At 49.9% G+C, this 20,502-nt stretch overlaps 1 protein-coding gene across 1 annotated transcript in view; it reads right to left on the bottom strand.

The window, feature by feature from the left end:
* Positions 1-11,627: 11,627 nt before the first annotated feature.
* LOC137305433 (protein FAM227A-like) overlaps positions 11,628-20,502 on the bottom strand; it is a 103,426-nt gene continuing 94,551 nt past the window's right edge. The window contains exon 16 of the mRNA XM_067974257.1: positions 11,628-11,820. The gene's annotated coding sequence lies outside the window, so the exon portion shown is untranslated. The remainder of the gene's footprint in view (positions 11,821-20,502) is intronic.

Raw genomic sequence — 20,502 nt, 5'->3', positions numbered from 1 at the left:
ATTCTGTACTTCTGTGTATTCTCACACTGATTCTGTACTGCGCTGTATTCTCACACTGATACTGTACTGCTGTGTATTCTCACACTGATGCTGTCCTGCTCTGTATTCTCACACTGATACTCTATTGGTGTGTATTCTCACTCAGATACAGTACTGATGTTTATGTTCACACTGACACAGTACTAGTGTGTATTCTCACACTCATATAGTACTTATATATATATACCCACCATGATGCAATAAAGGTGCATATTCTCACACTGATACAGTGCTGGTGTGTAGTCTCATTCTGATACAGTAATGGTGTATATGTTCACACTGATGCAGAAATGGTGTGTATTATCACACTGATACAGTACTGATGTATGTTCTCACATTGATATGGTATTGATGTATATTCTCACTCTGATACAGTACTGTTGTGTATTCTCATTCAAATTCAGTACTGGTATACATGCCCATGAGGTTACAGGACTGGTGTGTTTTCTCACATTAATGCAGTACAGGTGTATATTCTCAGTCTGATACGGTGCAGGTGTGTCTTCTCACACAAACACAGTGCTGGTACATATTCACACGCTGATACAGTACTGGTGTGTATTCTCACACTGATACAGTATTGCTGTAGATTCTCACTCTGATATAGTACTGTTGTGTATTCTGATACAGATTCAGTACTGGTATGTTCACACTGATGCAGTACTAGTGTACATTCTCACCCTGATACAGTACTGATTTGTATTCTCATACAGATTTAGTACTGATGTGTATGTTTGCACTGATATTGTTCTGCTGTATATTCTCACACTGATACAGTTCTGGTGCGCATTCTCATGTGGATACTGGACTGGTGTTTATTCTCACACTTACATTACTGCTGTATATTCTCACACTGATACAGTACTGATGTGTATTCTCACTCAGATGCAGTACTGGTGTGTATGTTTGCACTGATGTTGTACAGGTGTGTATTTTCACACTGATAAAGTGCTGATGTGTATTCTCACACAGATGCAGTGGTGCATAGTCTCATGCTGATACACTACTGGTGTGTATTCTCACTCAGGTACAGTTCTAGTGTACATTATTACTCTGATATAGTATTGATGTATATTCTCACTATGATACAGTACTCTTGTGTATTCTGGTACCGATTTAGTACTGGTGTGTATGTTCACAGTGATACTGTACTGGTGTGTGTTGTCACACTGATACAGTACAGGTGTGTATGTTCACACTGACACAGTACTAGTGTGTATTCTCTCACTGATACAGTACTGGTCTATATACTCACATTACTACAGTACTGGTGTGTATTGTCACACTGATGCAATACTGGTGTGTATGTTCACACTGACATAGCACTGGTGTATTTTATAACTGATACAGTACTGTGTATATTCTCACACTGATACAGTACTGGTGTGTACTCTAATACAGATTCAGTACTGGTGTTTTGTTCACACTGACAAAGTACTAGTGTGTTTTTCACATTGACACAGTACTGGTGAGTATTGTCACACTTATACAGTACTGGTATATATACCCACTGTGATACGGTACTGGTGCATATTCTCATACTGATTCAGTACTGGTGTAGATTCTCACTCAAATACCGTACTGGTGTTTATTCTCATGCTGATTCAGTACTGGTGTGTATGTTCACACTGACACAGTACTGGTGTACATTCTCACTCTGGTAGAGTACAGATTTGTATTCTCATACAGATTAAGTACTGGTGTGTACATTCACACTGATATGGTGTGACAATACTCACTGCTGGTGAGTATTATTGTAAACAATTTTACAACACCAAGTTATCGTCCAGCAATTTTATTTTAAATTCACAAGCTTTCGGAGACTTCCTCCTTCCTCAGGTAAATGTTCAGGAGATCCTGAACATTTACCTGAGGAAGGAGGAAGTCTCCGAAAGCTTGTGAATTTAAAATAAAATTGCTGGACTATAACTTGGTGTTGTAAAATTGTTTACAATTGTCAACCCCAGTCCATCACCGGCATCTCCACACGGTGAGTATTATCACACTGTTACAGTACTGGTGTACATTCTCTCACTGATAAAGTACTGGGTGTGTATTTCACACTGAGACACGAGTGTGTATGTTCACACTGATATACCACTGGTGTATATTGTCACTCTGATACAGTACTGGTGTATAGTCTCACACTGATACAGTACTGGTGTGTATTCTCATACAGATTCAGTGCTACTGTGTATGTTCACACTGATATTGAACTGGTGTGTATAGATACATAGAAAATAGGAGCAGGAGTAGGCCATTCGGCCCTTCGAGCCTGCTCCGCCATTCAATATGATCATGGCTGATCCTCTATCTCAATACCATATTCCCGCTCTCTCCCCCATACCCCTTGGTGCCTTTTGTGTCTGGAAATCTATCTAGCTCCTTCTTAAATATATTCAGTGACTTCGGTGGTAGAGAATTCCACAGGTTCACCACCCTCTGAGTGAAGAAATTTCTCCTCCTCTCAGTCCTAAATGTCCTACTCCGTATCCTGAGACTGTGACGCCTCGTTCTGGACCTCCCAGCCAGGGAAAACATCCTCCCTGCATCCAGTCTGTCCAGCCCTGTCAGAATTTTATATGTTTCAATGAGATCCCCTCTCATTCTTCCAAACTTGAGTGAATACAGACCGAGTCGACCCAATCTCTCCTCATACGACAGTCCTGCCACCCAGGAATCAGTCTGGTGAGCCTTCGCTGCACTCCCTCTATGACAAGTATATCCTTTCTTAGGTAAGGAGACCAAAACTGCATACAATACTCCAGGTGTGGTCTCACCAAAGCCCTGTATAACTGCAGTAAGACATCCTCGCTGGGGATATCTGGAGGAGGCCGAGATGTATCATCCACTCGTCACTTCTGGCTGAAGATGGTTGCAAACGCTTCAGCCTTGTCTTTTGCACTCACATGCTGGACTCTGCCATCATTGAGGATGGGGATGTTTGCAGAGCCTCCTCCTCCTGTTAGTTGATTAATTGTCCACCACCATTCACGATTGGATGTGGCAGGACTGCAGAGCTTTGATCTGATCTGTTGGTTGTGGAATCGCTTAGCTCTCTCTGTCTGATTAAGTGTGGCCAGGAGTTCAAATCGCACCATTGGAAGTACAATAAATCAGGCCATTTGTGGCTGGCACTGGGAAAAAGACCATGGAAGCTGCTGGACTGTCAGACAAACCCAATGTCTGACCAATGTCCTTCAATATCGGTCTGACTGACCCCAGTCTCACTCCAGTCCCTCACTGCACGGCTGACACTCAGTTGCAAAGATAATCACTCAAAATAGCTCCATCTTTATCACGAGTTACAATTTTATAACACTTTTAACGTAGAAAAGCTTCTCAGGATGCGTCACAGAGGTGGAATCAAACCAGTGTACGAGAGGTGACCAAAACGTTGGTCATAGTGGGTCTTAAGGAAAGAGAGGGCGGTGGAGGGGTTTAGGGAGGGAATTCCAGAGCATGGGACCCAGGTGGCTGAAGGCACAGCTGCCAAAGGTGAAGCAAAGGAGGGTGACTACACAAGAGAACAGTGTCATAGCAACGGAAAGTTCTGGGAGGGGAGATGTAATGTTGAAGGAGGGTTATGCAAATAGGAAGGCACGAAGCCCTGGAGGGATTTAAACACAAGGATGAGAATTTTAAGTTTGAGACATCGGGGGACAGGGAGCCAGTGTAGGTCAAAAGGTCAGGGGTCACAATTGAGCTGGACCCGGGGTGGGGTGGGTGTGGGGAAGGGGATAGGATAAAGGCTACAGAGTTTTGAATGGCTGACGTTTACAGAGGGTAGAGGATGAGAAGCCGGCCAGGAGAGCAGTAGAATAGTCAAGTCTAAAGGTGACAAAGTCTTGGTTGAGGGTTTCAGCAGATGAGCTGAGGAAGGGGCAGAGGCGGGCGATGTTATGGAGGTGGAAGTAGGCTGTCTTTACGATGGAGAGGATATAGGGTCGGAAACTCAGCTCAGTGTCAAATAGGATGTCGAGGTTGCAAACAGTCTGGTTCAGCCTGAGGCAGTGGGGAAGGAGTTTGTTTCAGGGGCTGAAGACAACAGCTTTGGTATTTCCGATATTTAACTGGAGGAAATCACAGCTAATCCAAGATTGGATGTGGGTCAACACCGAGGCAGTGGAGGGATTGAGAGAGGTGGTGGTGAGGTAGAGGTGTCGTCAGTGTACATGTGGAAGCTCACCTCATGTCTGTGGATGATGTCTCCATGGGGCAGCATGGAGATGAGGAAGAGCAGGGGGCCAAGGATATGGTGCAGGGGTAGAACGAGCAGCTGATGCTCTGGCTACGACTGGATAGGAAAGAGTGAACCAAATTAAGGCAGTCCCATCCAGCTGGACAGCAGAGGAGGGGCATGGAAGGAGGAAGGTGTGGTTACCGTATGAGAGAGGTTGAGGAGGATGAGGAGGATGAGGAGGATGCTGCATCACGGTCACAGTCACATCTAATGTCATGTGTGACTTTGATAAGGGCTGTTTCAGTGCTGTGGCAGGGACGGAAACCTGATTGGAGAGGTTCAAACATGAAATTGTGGGAAAGATGGGCACGGATTTGGGAGGCAACAACATGTTCAAGGACTTTGGAGAGGAAAGGGAGCTTGGAGATGAGGCGATAGTTTGAAAGGATAGAGGGTGCTTTTTTTGGAGGAGGCATGATTTCAGCAGTTTCGAAAAGGAGGAGGACAGTAACTGAGGAGAAGGAACCATTTACAATATTAGCTAGAGTGGGGACCAGGAAGTGAAGTTGGGTGGCCAGCAGTTTAGTGGGAATAGGGTTGAGGAGCAGGAGGTGGGTCTCATGGACAAGAGGAGCTCGGAGAGGGGATGAGGGGAGATAAGAGAGAGACTGGAAAAGGATTCGAGTTCAGGGCTAGGGCAGGGAGGCAGTTTGGCTCGGTGGGCTAGGGGAGGGAAGTGGCAGAGGCAGCTGAATGGATGGTCTCAATCTTAGTGACAAAGAAGTCCATGAGGTCCTTGCACCTGTTGTTGTAGATGAGGGTGGACGGAGCAGGGGAGAGGGTTTAAGGAGACGATTTGTAGTGAAGAGAAGCTGGGGGTTATCTTTGCATTCCAGGATGATCCTGGAATAATAAGCAGTTTTTGCTGAGGAGAGCAGGACCCGATAGTGCTTTACGTGATCCAGCCAGATCTGGCGATGGATGGTTAAACCAGTTGTGCAGCTTATACATTCAAGTCTGCGTCCCTTGAACTTGAGGGAGCGAAGGTGGGGGCCATTACAGGGAAACAACCAGGGATAGGAAAGAGTAAGGGTTTTACTGAGGACAAGGGTATTAAAGGTGGATATGAGGGAGTAGTTGAGCAGATCAAGTATCGTAGTGAATGGAGGGCCAAAGGCTAGGCAGTTGAGAGTATGAAAGAACAGTTTTAAGTGACTTGGGGGGAGTTTTTTCCAGGGGCAGATGCAGAAGGAATTGGGGTTAGGTGTTGTGGGTGGTGAGGGATACAAGGATAACCCTGCCTGTGATTGAGACAATAGGCGTAGAGCGTTCATATGAGATGGCAAGGTTGCTGGGTGCCCATGAACATGGGTAGGAGAGTTTATATGGAGGGAGAGGTTAAAGGAGGACAGTGAACTCAGATGGGAATTGAAATGAAGACCGAAATCACTGAGGCTGAGTAGTTGCTCAGTGCAGAGGTTGGGGGAGGATAGAAATGAGAATGAGAATAACTCGGGGAGACAGGTATAGTGGGGCTGGGGGGTAGATAGAGAACGAGGATCTTAAAGGAGAGGTGAGAGGGGTGAAACAAGATGAGATGCTCAAAGGAGGAGAAAGTGCCAGAGGAGTAGGGGGACAGACCGAGGTGTGATTTGGTGATAAGGGCCGCACCGTCACCGCGGCGGTCTGGGCTGGGAAAATGGTGCAAGGTATAGCCAGATGGGGAGGCTTCAGTAAGGGACAAGGGGGGCTAAACTGGGCCGCGTAGCGACCGTTGTGTAGGCGCTACGCAGACTCCTAGGCATTGAAAATGGAGTCTGAAATGCGCGCGCACACTTTCGGCGTGATGTGCGCAGGACGCCATCCTGGTAAAGGTGGCTGTACGTGTGCGCATTTAACGAATGTCGGAAGCATGTAGAGTCGGGAGATTGTGAGGTCAATCAGTGCGCAACGCTGATTTGAAGCAGCCGGCGCCATTTTCAAACTCCCTGCTCCAGCCAACGGACTGTCCTAACCGCGCACAGCTGAACAGGAGTTAAAGGGCATGAAAGACCCTCCCCCCAACCAGTGCCATTTAAAGGGATCATGCAAGAGTTACAGGTTTGTTGCTCGATTAGTTATTCTGGCTGCTGGTACTGTTTGTGGAAGTTTCCTACACTTGGAGGAAGTTGCAATATTCTGTAGAGAGTGGGCTGGCTGGTGGTGCAGGCTTCCCTATGGTGCAGGGTGCCATTGACTGAAAGCATTGCCATGCGTGCTCCACATCTGAACTTGGCCATATTCATGAACAGATAGGAGTTCCACTCCCTCAATGTGTAGCTGGTGTGTGACCACAGGCACCGCATCATGCAGGTCAATGCCCGCTACCCTGGCAGCAGTCATGATGCCTTCATCCTGCGGCAGTCCAATGTGCCACCTATATTTCAACCAGCATGGCAAGTCAAAGGCTGGCTACTGGGCGACAAGGGTTATCCCCTCATGAAATGGCTCATGACTCCAGTCCGGAATGCACGCACATGTGCACAGCAGGCCTACAACGAGAGCTATACTGCCACAAGGAACACCATCGAGCATACCATAGGCATCCTCAAACAACCCTTCCACTGCCTGGACCACTCTGGAGGAGCCTTGCAGTACTCAGCTGAGCTGGTATCAAGATTGCATGTTGCATGCTGCACAACCTTGCCATTATGAGGGAACAGCCCTTGCTACCGCATATCAGGCGAGAAAATGAACCAGAGGCAGAGGAAGAGGTGGAGGAGGAGGAAGAGATGGAGGAGGAAGTGCAGCAGGAAGAGGAGGAAGAGGCAGGGAGGCAACAAGGTAGATAGGCCCTGTCTGCCAGGGCTGTGCGTGATCAGATTATTAATGAGCGATACCGGTAGTCTCAAGGACACCTCCCCATTCACCAACAGTCCCAAACTCCTTAACTTTCCGCTCTCACATGACATCAAATCATTCTCATGATTACACATTGCTTCCTCCTTCAGCTCATCGCAGAAATGAAAGCCACCACCAAATGCAAATACAAATGCAAATTTATCAATTAACATATGCAATAAAGCAAACAAAATGAGACTGTTCACCCTTGTACATTCCCTTAGTGCCTGTTGTCCGTGTGCCTTTACCTTTCCTAGTGCTCCTACGAGGTGCGTCCCCAGTGGCTGGAGCATGGGTGGTGGAAGACCTTCAATGGAGGAGAGTGCAGATGGCCTTGGAGGATGACCTCGAGCAGCTCTGGGCCGGGAGGGCCCGGCTTCAGACTGCACCATCTTGGCCTGGGCTGTGGCAGTCTGGTCTGGCTGGCCTACAGGCAACAGTAAGGGCACTGCCGGAGTGGCAGGGGTGGGAGCAGGAATGCTGTCGCCCTGAGAGAGGACAGCAGGTTCGTCTTCCATGGTGCCACTGCCACTCTCCCGGGGCGGGGCCTCAGCAATCCTGGTGATCAGCTGGAGAACGGATTGCTGGAGTGCTGTGATGCCCTGGAAGCCCCGTTCTACAGTGGAATCCAGAGCCACGATAGCAGCGGTCTGAGCTTCCATGGCAGCAGTTAGACGTTGGATGGCAGATGTTTGTGAAGCTGAGACATCGGCCATCAGGCCCTGCATCATGGTGGGTTCCACAGGTGTGCTGATGGAGGTGACCACCCGTTCCATGTGGGAAAGGACGGGCTCCAAGCTCTGCGTAAAGCACTGTGCCAAGTTGGAGCTGGACTCCTCCGTGTCCCTTGACATTGTGCCCAGGCTTTCTGGCAGATTTTCCAGTGCCCCAAGCATTTGTTGGTGTACGCCCATCAGCCGTCTTCTGTAGCCTGGCCCATCAAAGTCTTCATCTGACTTCTCTACATCAGAACTATCGTGTGACCTTGTCCTCCGGTGAGCTGGCACCTGTGGTATCCGTTCCCCCCTGCCCCAGCTCCTGCACACTTGTGCCCGGTTTCCCACCAAGTGCCGATCCCTCCTCTAAATTAGCCTCTAAAGTATGCGCAGTGTCAGTACCTGAGCTGGTGGCTATGAGTGTAAGATCGAGTGACGGTCTGTCTTCATCACCACTATCTTCTTCCTTTGCCTCCTCTGATGGTGCCAGTTCCAGGTCTTGGGCACCTGAAATGACAAATGGACATGGGTTGAGTTGTGGTGAGGGGAGAGGAGAAAGTAAGACAAATGCTTATACCAACTGCAGCACCTGAGTCAGACAAGATTGTGGGATGAGGGAGAAGTGGGAAGCGAGAAGGAGGATTAGGTATGCAGAGACCCTCATCGTCAGGACCTCCAGCGCTGCCAGTGGCCACAGCTGCAGCGATGGCCTGCCCAATGATGGCCAGCACTGTCTCCTCCATGGGGGTGAGGACATGTAGGGGCTTGTCCTCCCCCAGGTCTTTCCTGCTGCCTCCTGTTATGCGCCACCTTCTCCTGCAAGAGGAAAGTGTGTCAGTGATTGTCCTGCAAGACGGTTGGGTGATGTGACTGTCATGGTTGAATAGCTGCCAGTGTATGTGACCTGTGAGTTGTGGGTGTGCGGCTTGCAACATTGGTAACATGTGAGGGTGAGATGAAGTATCTGATTCGCAGGGTTGCGTACTGATTGAAAGAGTTTGTTGGTAGGTGGGTGATGGGGGCTGTAGTGCGTGGTGCAGTTGGTAGGATAGGTCATGTGACAGTTGAACGCACTCACCTTGACCACTCGTGTCAAAGCATTGAACTTCTTCCTGCACTGCATCCATGTGCGTGGGATGATGCTCCTGGCATTGACCTCGTCCGCCACAGCCTCCCACTGCCTCTTGAAGATGTTTCTGGTGGGCCCCCTGCCCCCCTGCGGATATAGGACGGCCCTTCATCTGTCCGCCTCTTCCGCCATGGCCTCCAGTGCACCGTCTGAGAACCTTGGAGCATGCTCTCTCACAGGCGCAGCCATTCCTCAATATCTCCCTGTCCAGGAATCACTTCTCACACCATTTTCTGCAGCCACAATGCACCTCCCCTTTAAGAGGTGCAGGCTGCCTTTAAGTAGTGCTAGCCACTCCTGATATCAGGCCCCCCTGCTGGTGTGTGCAGCCACTCACAGCGCAGGTAGCGCTGGCTACATGCAGCAATCATGTAGAGAAGCAGGCAGTACGAATGTTACATGCTGCCAATTTAACCCCCATTGTGTGGTACAAGATTAGAACAATCTTCTGATGTTCTGAATTAGGGATTTTTTTATTTAACAAAGTCAATCCCACTTCAGGAGCAGGAACATTACTGACCAATCAAGAGGAGTTATTCAGTCATGTGGATCTTTCCCAAAGCATCAGTCAACCGGACATGTCAGGAACTATGACTGACTGCCAGATATCACTCAGCTTGATAAAGGGTAGTAAACAATTAGAAGTTGCTCCTTTCCTTTTGCCAGTGTCCAGAGCATATCCAACACACAGGGCCCCTGGCCCTAACTTGTTTCCAAGGCTCCTCTTTGCTTATTCATCTTTCTGCACAATGCACAACCCACAGGTCCACAACCTTTTTTGTTCAGATCCCAGCCAGGTTTAGTTTAGTTTAATGTGGTTTGGTTTAATGTGGTGTGGTGTGGTTTGGTTTAGTTTAGTTTAATGTGGTGTGGTTTGGTTTAGTTTAGTTTAATGTGGTGTGGTGTGGTTTGGTTTAGTTTAGTGTGGTGTGGTGTGGTTTGGTTTAGTTTAGTTTAGTGTGGTTTGGTTTAGTGTGGTGTGGTGTAGAATGGTCAGCTTTCCTATATTCCTGGCTTTTAACATGCTCATTTTGTGGTTCATTTCTATTCTGTGTGTTTGCTGATCTTTAAATGTTCCCCTTCTCCGCCGTATCCATTTCAATCCATCCCCATAGTTCTATTCACCCCCTCACCCCCAGTATATTGGTGTCAGTACAATTCGGTTGAAGGCTGTCCCGTTTTTACAGCCAGCCCCATCCCAGCGCAACGAAAATCGAAACCCTTCCCTCCTACACCAAGGATAAATTTTCATTTTCGGTGCCCGGTGGTAATCTGATGCTGTGGATCACCTGCTAACTGTGGACGTCACCTGATTTTCTACACTCAATCCCAGCACAGGTACACTCCCTCCCAGCACAGCCGCGCTCCCTCCCAGCACAGGTACACTCCCTCCCAGCACAGCCGCGCTCCCTCCCAGCACAGGTACACTCCCTCCCAGCACAGCCGCGCTCCCTCCCAGCACAGCCGCGCTCCCTCCCAGCACAGCCGCGCTCCCTCCCAGCACAGCCGCGCTCCCTCCCAGCACAGCCGCGCTCCCTCCCAGCACAGCTCCATCCCAATTTCCATATGCGCCAATCCAACATACACGGCACTTGTGCTCCATCCCAGTATACACACTCCATTCAAGATGTGGGCTGTCCTGGATCCACAATGTATCCGGGGGTGTGCTGGGATGCAGTGTAGCTTTGTGCTAGGAGGGAGTGCGGCTGTGCTGCAATGGTATCTGGGGGAGCTATGGTATCGGCCGTGGCTCAGTGGGTCGCACTCTCACCTTAGAGTCAGAAGGTCGTGGGTTTGAGCCCCACTCCAGAGATTTGAGCACAAGATCCAGGCTGACACTCCCAGTTTAGTACTGAGGGAGTGCTACACTGTTGGAAGTGCTGTCTTTTGGATGAGATGTTAAACTGAGGCCCTGTCTGCCCTCTCAGGTGGATGTAAAAGATCCCAAGGCGCTATCTCAAACAAGAGCAGGGAAGTTCTCCCCGGTGTCCTGGCCAATATTTATCCCTCAAGCAACATCATTAAAACAGATCATCTGGTCATTATCACATTGCTGTTTGTGGGATCTTGCTGTGTGCAAATTGGCTGCAGCATTTCCTCCATTACAACAGTGACTACACTTCAAAAATACTTCATTGGCTGTAAAGCACTCTGGGATGTCCTGAGGTGGTGAAAGGCACTATATAAATGCAAGTCTTTCTTTCTTTCCTGTGTCTGCATCAGGTGCAGGGGTGGAATCCCTCACCTTTAACATTACGGAGCGCTTGGAGTGACCCCACATTCCACAATCTGAGAGGGTGGGGAGTTTCTGGAACACGCGATTCAGAGGGTGCTGTGGGATGGAGCATGAATCTATGGGGATGGAGCGTGGCTGCGCTGGGATGGAGCGTGGGTGAGCTGGCATTGAGTATGTGTGCATGCCGTGATGGACCGTGTGCTGTGTGTGCTGGGATGGGGCGTGCAACATGTGCTGTGTGTGCTGGGATGGGGCGTACACCATGTGCTGTGTGTGCTGGGATGGGGCATGCACCATGTGCTGTGTATGCTGGGATGGGGCGTGCACCATGTGCTGTGTGTGCTGGGATGGGGCGTGCACCATGTGCTGGGCTGTGAAGCAGTCGCTCCCCCAAGATTGAATGGGCGGAGGACCCAGGTTGGAAACAAAGGACCGTCACTGGACTATCGTCAGCTACTTTATTGTGAATGCAGTGCCATGTCGGCGACATCAGGCCGCAGCGAGCTTCTTCAATCCTCTTCACTTTCATCTTCAGAACGTTTTGGCAGTTGCTAGAAGTGCTGTCTCCTTGTTTGAGCGAGATTAGACTGAGCGCTGTGTTGTGTCAGCTGCTTCCAGTCTTACAGCGTCGAGGGATCTGGAAAACAGAGGAAAATAAACAGTTTGCTGCAAGCCAAGTCCACAACTCACTGGCCACCCCCGTGAGCTGGATCCCCGCAGGGGCACAAACCCCCCCCAGCTCCCCACTTCTACTCTGCCCCTCCCCCTCCACTGATCCCCCTGGGAGCTCAGTCCACCTTGAGCCTACACCCCTCTCTGTAACTTCCCACACACTTCCCGTAATATCCCACACCCCTCGTTCCAGTATCCCACACCCCTCGTTCCAGTATCCCACACCCCTCGTTCCAGTATCCCACACCCCTCGTTCCAGTATCCCACACCCCTCGTTCCAGTATCCCACACCCCTCGTTCCAGTATCCCACATCCCTCGTTCCAGTATCCCACACCCCTCGTTCCAGTATCCCACACCCCTCGTTCCAGTATCCCACATCCCTTGTTCCAGTATCCCACATCCCTTGTTCCAGTATCCCACATCCCTTGTTCCAGTATCCCACACCCCTCGTTCCAGTATCCCACACCCCTCGTTCCAGTATCCCACACCCCTCGTTCCAGTATCCCACACCCCTCGTTCCAGTATCCCACACCCCTCGTTCCAGTATCCCACATCCCTTGTTCCAGTATCCCACATCCCTTGTTCCAGTATCCCACATCCCTTGTTCCAGTATCCCACACACCTCACTGTAACACATTGATATTCCACACACCCTTCACTGCAACACATCTGATATACCCCACATAGTAACACTCTCCAATATAACCCACACCCCTCACTGTAGCACTCTGATATACACCACACCCCTCACAGTAACACTCTCTGATATACACCACAGACTTCACTGTAAAACTGATATACCCTACACCCCTCACTGTAATTCTGTGATATACCCCACACCCCTCACTGTAACACTCTGATATACCCCACACCCCTCACTGTAATTCTGTGATATACCCCACACCCCTCACTGTAACACTCTGATATAACCCAATGTAACATTCTGAAAAACCCCACACCCCTCACTGTATCACACTGACCCTCACTGTAGCACTCCCTGATATACCCCAAACCCCTCTGTGTAACACTCTCTGCTATACCCCTCAGCCCTCACACTAATATACCCCACACCTGTCACTGCAACACTCTGATATACCCCACATCCCTCAGTGTAACACTCTCTGATATACCCCACACTGTTGGCAGATTGTAACTAGTGGGGTGACGCAAGGATCAGTGCTTGGGCCTCAGCTATTTACAATATATATTAATGACTTGGATAAAGGAACTGAGTGTAATGTGTCCAAGTTTGGTGACAATACAAAGCTAGGTGGGAAAGTAAGCTGTAAGGAGGATACAAAGAGTCTGCAAAGGGATATAGACAGGTTAAGTGAGTGAATGAAAAGGTGGCAGATGGAGTATAATGTGGGGAAATGTGAAATTATCCACTTTGGTAGGAAGAATAGAAAAGCAGAATATTTTTTTTAAAAGGTGAGAGACTAAAAAATGTTGGTAGTCAGAGGGATTTGGGTGTCCTTGTACGCCAATCACAGAAAGTTAACAGGTACAGAAAGCAATTATGGAAGGCAAATGGTATGTTAGCCTTTATTGCAATGGGTTTGGAGTATAAGAGTAAAGAGGTCTTGCTGCAATTGTACAGGGCTCTTGTGAGTCCACACCCGGAGTACTGTGTACAGTTTTGGTCTCCTTAACAAAGGAAGGATGGACTTGGCTTAGAGGCGGTGCAATGAAGGTTCACGAGATTAATTCCTGGGATGAGAGGGTTGTCCTATGAGGAGAGATTGAGTAGAATGGGCCGATACTCTCTGGAGTTTAGAAGAATGTGAGGTGATCTCATTGAAACATATAATATTCGTATAGGGTTTGACAAGGTAGATGCTGAGAGGCTGTTTCCCCTGGCTGGAGAGTCTAGCACTAGGGGGCATAGTCTCAGGATAAGGGGTCAGCCATTTAGGCCCTGATATTATCAGGGAGGCGGGATGGCAGCGGGGAGGCGACTGGGAGGGTGGGTAACCCGCCCAGTAAAATCCATCCGTTCCCCACGCGATCGCGGGTAAATTGAAGGCACTTACCATGGCTCCCCGTTGTCAACCTGCACAGCAGACGGACTGCGCACCCGCATCATAGGGTGTCAGCTGGAGGAGCCCTATTTAAAGGGGCAGTTCTCCAATGCTGCTCCTGCAGCAACCAACCAAATGTGCAGCATGGAGCAGACCAGGGAAAGGCTGCTGCCAGATCCACCGTGAAAGAGATGCATCAGAGGGTGAGTATGAGACAGAGTCATGACATTGTATGAGGATTGGGTTGAGTGGTAGTGGTGGGATGAGTACTGGGGAGGTGAGTAAGTGCAGGTAAGTTTGAGGATGAGCTTTGAGTGGGTGTGAGGAGTGATGTGATCGAGTAGTGTTGGCAGTGCAGAAGGAGTTGTGGAGTGGGGGCGGTGATTCACTCCAGGTCCTACTGGATGGGGTGAGGAGGAGGAGGGAGATTTTTCTACCTGGCGGACGGGAGGAAGTGGCCTGCCTCTGCCACCAAGGTCTGGCTCGAGGTGGCAGAGGAGGTCACCAACAGCAGCAACGTCACCCGCACCTGGATCCAGTGCAGGAAGCGCTTCAATGACCTAACGAGGTCAGCCAAAGTGAGCACACTTATTCTCCTAAACTCCGTCTTCCACATCACTGCCCCCACCCCACAACACCTTCTGCACTGCCAACACTACTCTATCACATCACTCCTCACACCCACTCAAAGCTCATCCTCACCTCCCCAGTACTCATCCCACCACTACCACTCAACCCAATCCTCATACAATGTCATGGCTCTGTCTCACACTCACCCTCTGATGCATCTCTTTCACGGTCAGCCTCATTCAAAACCAATGCATTCAGTGGTTGACCACATCACCATCACTCACTCACGCCTCTCTACTTTCTCCCCTTATGGGAGAAGAGAGCCCGGAATGCACGGGAGAGGGTGAAGACCGGAGGGGGGCCGCAACATCAGGTTGTCCTCACGGACGCGGAGCAGGAGGCTCTTGAAGTGAACCGCACCCTCGAGTGCCTGTCCATCGGGGACGTCGAGACTGCCACCCGACAAACGGCTGGTGACAGAACTTTAACATTCAGCACTCACAATAGCAAATGATGTTAACATGCCTTGCCATCTTCAGCACCTCAACATCAGTCACCATGCTTAATATTGCCTTCTGATCTCTTACAGGGCCTTCAGCAACTGCTGTGACGGCGGAGGGCGATTCCTCAGAGGACCTGCTGGCCTCTGAGGGGGCACCGTCACATCTGAGTGAGCCATCCACCAGCGCAGATACACACACCTTGGTGGGTCCCCGTCCTCGGTTTGTTAGGGTGACACATGGTGAGTCACCACACACGAGCATGAGCAGACACTGGTGGCAGGGGCAGCTGTGGAGAGTCCACGTCGCTGGGAGCACTCTTTTCCAGGTTCTGCTCAGCTGGACATAGATGCTGAAACCTCAGGGCCATCCTTTAAAAGGAGAATGATCGAGGGGCAGCAGCACATTTGTGAGATGCTGGAACAGGTGCCACGCACACTCTCCACAATCGCGCAGAGGATGGAAGAGTCCAACTCCTGCATGAGTGGAATGGTGGCACAGGTACAGGAGGGGATCTCTGAGATACTGTCACAGGAACGTGAGGGCATGTCTGAGATAGTGTCGCGTGCAATTGCGGGAATGCTTGTGATGTAGAGAAGGCTAGCCTCCATCGAGCTTCAAGCACAGCTCACAAACGAGTCCACTGAGGCCCTGACAATGGCCCTTCAGACTCAGGGTGAACAACATTCTGCCGCCTTTAACAGGCAGGCAGATACACTAGCACTGGCCTTACAAGGCTTCACACATGTCCTCCAAACTGTTGTCCAGCAGGGTGGTAGGAGTGATATGGGCCTGGCCCAGGGGAAGGCTGATGGCGAAAGGCGACATGGAAGTGGGGATGCCACTCAGAGTGCTCCCACGTCTCACCCGTTGCCCCCCTCTCAACCAGTACCCCCAGTGCTGCCTCCTCTCCAGGTGGGCGAGTCTGCCCCTGCACAGGTGCAGGTGGAGCAGTCTGTGGAAGGGCCCTCATGGGCACCGAAACCTAGAGGACGTCGACCCAAAGCATCTAAACGGTCAGGGCATGAACAAGAGCAACCTGCCACTACCTCTGCTGCAGCCACAGGGGATGCACCACGTGGGAGTAGTCGGAAGAGAAAGGCGAAGGTTTTGTGAGCACGAAGGGGATGCACAAGGGTGTTGGACGGTTTGTCATTTTTTTAATTTATATTTGATTTTTCTTAATGACACATTAAATATTATTATTGTCACCACTACTGCCACGTCTTGGCCATTCTTGACTGGCTTGTGTAATAAGGCCCTTTCATGAGGTTCACCACGAATGCCCACACTTGATGCCACCCATTGGGTCACTCTACAGTGAGTGTATGTTTAGTTGCAGGACTGTTTTGTGCGGGGTGGGAGGGGGCTGGTGTGGCTGCTACTCTGTTCAGGTGGTGAGGACTGGACTCGTCACACTGTCTGATGTTCGGAGAACCGTTCACATATCAGTGACTCCCTGGCCTCACGAGCAGCCAGGTGAGCCGCTGTTCTACCATGGGTTGCTCCTCCTCCTCTGCCTCCTCCTCCTCGAGCTCCTCCTCCTCAATATGGATGCAGATGTGGATGGGGTCTCCTCCAGCGGCACCCCTCTCTGTTGTGCCATGTTGTGCAGGGCACAACACACGACTATAATGCGTCCCAGTCTGTCTGGTGCCTTTGAATCGCTCCCCAGAGTGATCAAGGCACCTGAAGCGCATCTTGAGCAGCCCTATAGCCTGCTCAATTGTAGACCTGGTAATGATGTGGCTGCCGTTATATCGACGCTGTTGCTCGGTGGTGGGGTTCCTCAGAGGTGTCATGAGTCACGTGTGCAGGAGGTATCCCTTGTCCCCGAGGAGTCAGCCCTTGCGGGTGTTCGGTGCGTGGAAGAGGGGCGGGATGTTGGACTCCTGGAGGATGAAGGAATCATAGCGCACACGTGAAGGAATCTCTTGCGGTGATCACAGATGAGCTGAGTGTTGATGGAGTGATAGCCCTTCTTGTTGATGAACAGTCCTGGCTCATGTGGAGGTGCTCGTATTGCTATATGGGTGCAATCGATTAAACCCTGCACCAATGGGAAGCCAGCCACAGAGTGAAATCCCACTGCCCTCTCCGTCTGGCTGAGGTCATCCGTAGGGAAGTTGATATAGTGCGAGGCCCTGCGAAACAAGCAGTTGGTGACCTGCCTTATGCACTTGTGTACAGACGACTGAGAGACCCCGGCGATGTCCCCGGTGGCACCCTAGAACGATCCGGAGGTGAAGAAGTTGAGGGCAGTGGTGACTTCGACAGCGCCAGGTAAGAAGATGCTGCTCAGGCCCAGCTGGGAGCAGCTTGGCATGAAGGAGGCTGCGGATGTCCGCGACTACCTGACGCCTGACTCTGAGCCTCTGTATGCACTGCTCGTCAGAGAGGTCCAGGAAGCTGAGCCTCAGTCTGTAGACCCTGTGGTGAGGGTAGTGCCTCCTGCGACACCGCTCTCTCTGTTGTTGCCCTCCCTGCTGTTGTGCAGGTACCTGTGGTGCAGCACTGTGTTGTGGAGCTCCACGTGGCGGAGGTGGACGGCGTGCCTGGCGAGGCTGGTGATGTTGCTCGTCCTCGGATGAAGTGATGAATGCAGCCATGGTGCCCCCCATCCTGACGGTCTGAGTTTGACGGGGTCCGCAAAGTAGGTAAGTGTGTTTGCACAGCAGAATTTAGGGTATAAATTAATAATTTTGAGTGGAAAGACAAAGGTGTTGCTGCCAAAACTTTGTCTGAAGTGACAGAGTGCCCTGCTGCAATAAATGAGGTTTTCCCCCCACCTGTCAAATAATCCTTTGCATCTCCCACTGGCTGCTGGCTGAAACACGTCTGCTCCAACAGGGAGTGTTTCCCACCGCACGGGAAACACACTGAGGATCCTTCAAAATCGCACCCCTGCCAAAATCTCCAGTCAATGAGGTCTCTCAAGTACCTCAACTACCTAAATAACTATCTAATGCAGCATCCCGCCGGCTTTAATTGCCGGTGGGAGTCCTGCATGCGGGAGCTGCGCACACACCTGAACGTGTCATTGGGGTACCCAGAAGTGAGCGGGTTGGAGCCGGGCTCCGATCCCGCTCCGTGATTCCGCCATTTTCGGAGCCCCCCCGCCCCCAATGCACCCACTCGGCCATCCGAAAATCGGCCCCTTAGGACTGAGATGTGGAAAAATTTCTTCACTCAGAGGGTTGTGAATCTTTGGAATTCTCTACCCCAGAGGGCTGTGGCTGCTCAGTCGTTGAATATATTCAAAACTGAGATCGATAGATTTTTGGACACTAAGGGAATTAAGGGATATAGAGATAGGATGGGAAAGTGGAGTTGAGATAGAAGATCAGCCATGGTCTGATTGAATGGTGGAGCAGCCTCAGGGGCCTTGGCCGACTCCTGCTCCTATTTCTTATGTTCTTATGTAACATTCTTTGAGATACTCCACATCACTCACAGTAACACCCACAGCCCTCACTGTAACACTCTCTGCTCTATCCCTCAGCCCTCACTGTAACACTGATATAGCCCATGCCCCTCACTGCAACATTCTGATATACCCCACACCTCTCATTGTAACACTGATATATCCCACACTGTAACACTCTGATATACCCCACACCCCTCACTGTAACACTCTCTGATATACCCCTCAGTGTAATACTCTGATATACCCCACACCCTTCACTGTAATATCCCACACACCTTGTTCTAATATCCCACACCCCTCACTGTAACACTCTCTGATATTCCCTACTCACCTCAGTGTAACGCTCTCTGATATACCCCACACCCCTTACTGTAACACTGATATACCCCACATCCCTCAATATAATATTCTGATATACCCCACATCCCTCAATATAATATTCTGATATACCCCACATCCCTCAATATAATATTCTGATATACCCCACATCCCTCAATATAATATTCTGATATACCCCACATCCCTCAATATAACACTCTGATATTCCCAACACCCCTCACTGAAACAATCTCTGTTATACCCCATACCGCTCACTATATCACTCTGAAATACCCCACATTCCTCAGTGTAACACTCTCTGATATACACCCCCAAACTGTAACAATCTCTGATATATCCCACACCTCTCACCGTAACACTTTGATATACCCCACACCCCTCACTGTAACACTCTGATATATCCCACACTGTAATACTCTGATATAACCCACAGCCTTTACTGTAACACTCTCTGATATACCCCATATCCCTCACAGTAACACTTTGATATACCCCACACCCTTCGCTGTAACAATCTGATATACCCCACAACCCTCACTGTAACACTGATATACCCCACACCCCTCACTGTAACTCTCTGAGATACCCCACACCCCTCACTGTAACACTGATATATCACATACTATAATACTCTGATATACCCCACACCCTCAATATAACACTCTGATATACCCCTCACTGTAACATTGATTTACCCCAAATCCCTCAACTGTAGCACTTTCTGAAATACCCCACAACGCTCACTGTAACACTGATATACACCAGACCCCACATTGCAATACAGTGATATACCTCGCACTGCTCACTGTAACATTTACCCCTCACCCCCTCAGTGTAACATTTACCCCTCAACCCCTCAGTGTAACATTTACCCCTCACCCCCTCAGTGTAACATTTACCCCTCACCCCCTCAGTGTAACATTTACCCCTCAACCCCTCAGTGTAACATTTACCCCTCACCCCCTCAGAGTAACATTTACCCCACACCCCCTCAGAGTAACATTTACCCTCACCCCCTCAGAGTAACATTTACCCTCACCCCCTCAGAGTAACATTTACCCCACAACACCTCAGAGTAACATTTACCCTCACCCCCTGAGTAACATTTACCCCACACCACCTCAGAGTAACATTTACTCCTCACCCCCTCAGAGTAACATATACCCTCACCCCCTCAGAGTAACATTTACCCCTCACCCCCTCAGTGTAACATTTACCCCTCACCCCCTCAGAGTAACATTTACCCCACACCCCCTCAGAGTAACATTTACCTCACACCCCCTCAGACTAACATTTACCCCTCACCCCCTCAGAGTAACATTTACCCCTCACCCCCTCAGTGTAACATTTACCCTCACCCCTTCAGAGTAACATTTACCCCTCAACCCTTCAGAGTAACATTTACCCCTCACCCCCTCAGAGTAACATTTACCCCTCAACCCTTCAGAGTAACATTTACCCCTCACCCCCTCAGTGTAACATTTACCCTCACCCCTTCAGAGTAACATTTACCCCTCAACCCTTCAGAGTAACATTTACCCCTCACCCCCTCAGAGTAACATTTACCCCTCAACCCTTCAGAGTAACATTTACCCCACACCCCTCAGTGTAACATTTACCCCACACCCCCTCAGACTAACATTTACCCCACACCCCTCAGAGTAACATTTACCCCACACCCCCTCAGAGTAACATTTACCCCACACCCCCTCAGAGTAACATTTACCCCTCACCCCCTCAGAGTAACATTTACCCCTCACCCCCTCAGAGTAACATTTACCCCTCAACC

The sequence above is a fragment of the Heptranchias perlo genome, chromosome 40, assembly GCF_035084215.1.
Source record: "Heptranchias perlo isolate sHepPer1 chromosome 40, sHepPer1.hap1, whole genome shotgun sequence".
NCBI classification, from domain to species: domain Eukaryota; kingdom Metazoa; phylum Chordata; class Chondrichthyes; order Hexanchiformes; family Hexanchidae; genus Heptranchias; species Heptranchias perlo.
This window is presented reverse-complemented; position numbering and strand designations above follow the sequence as displayed.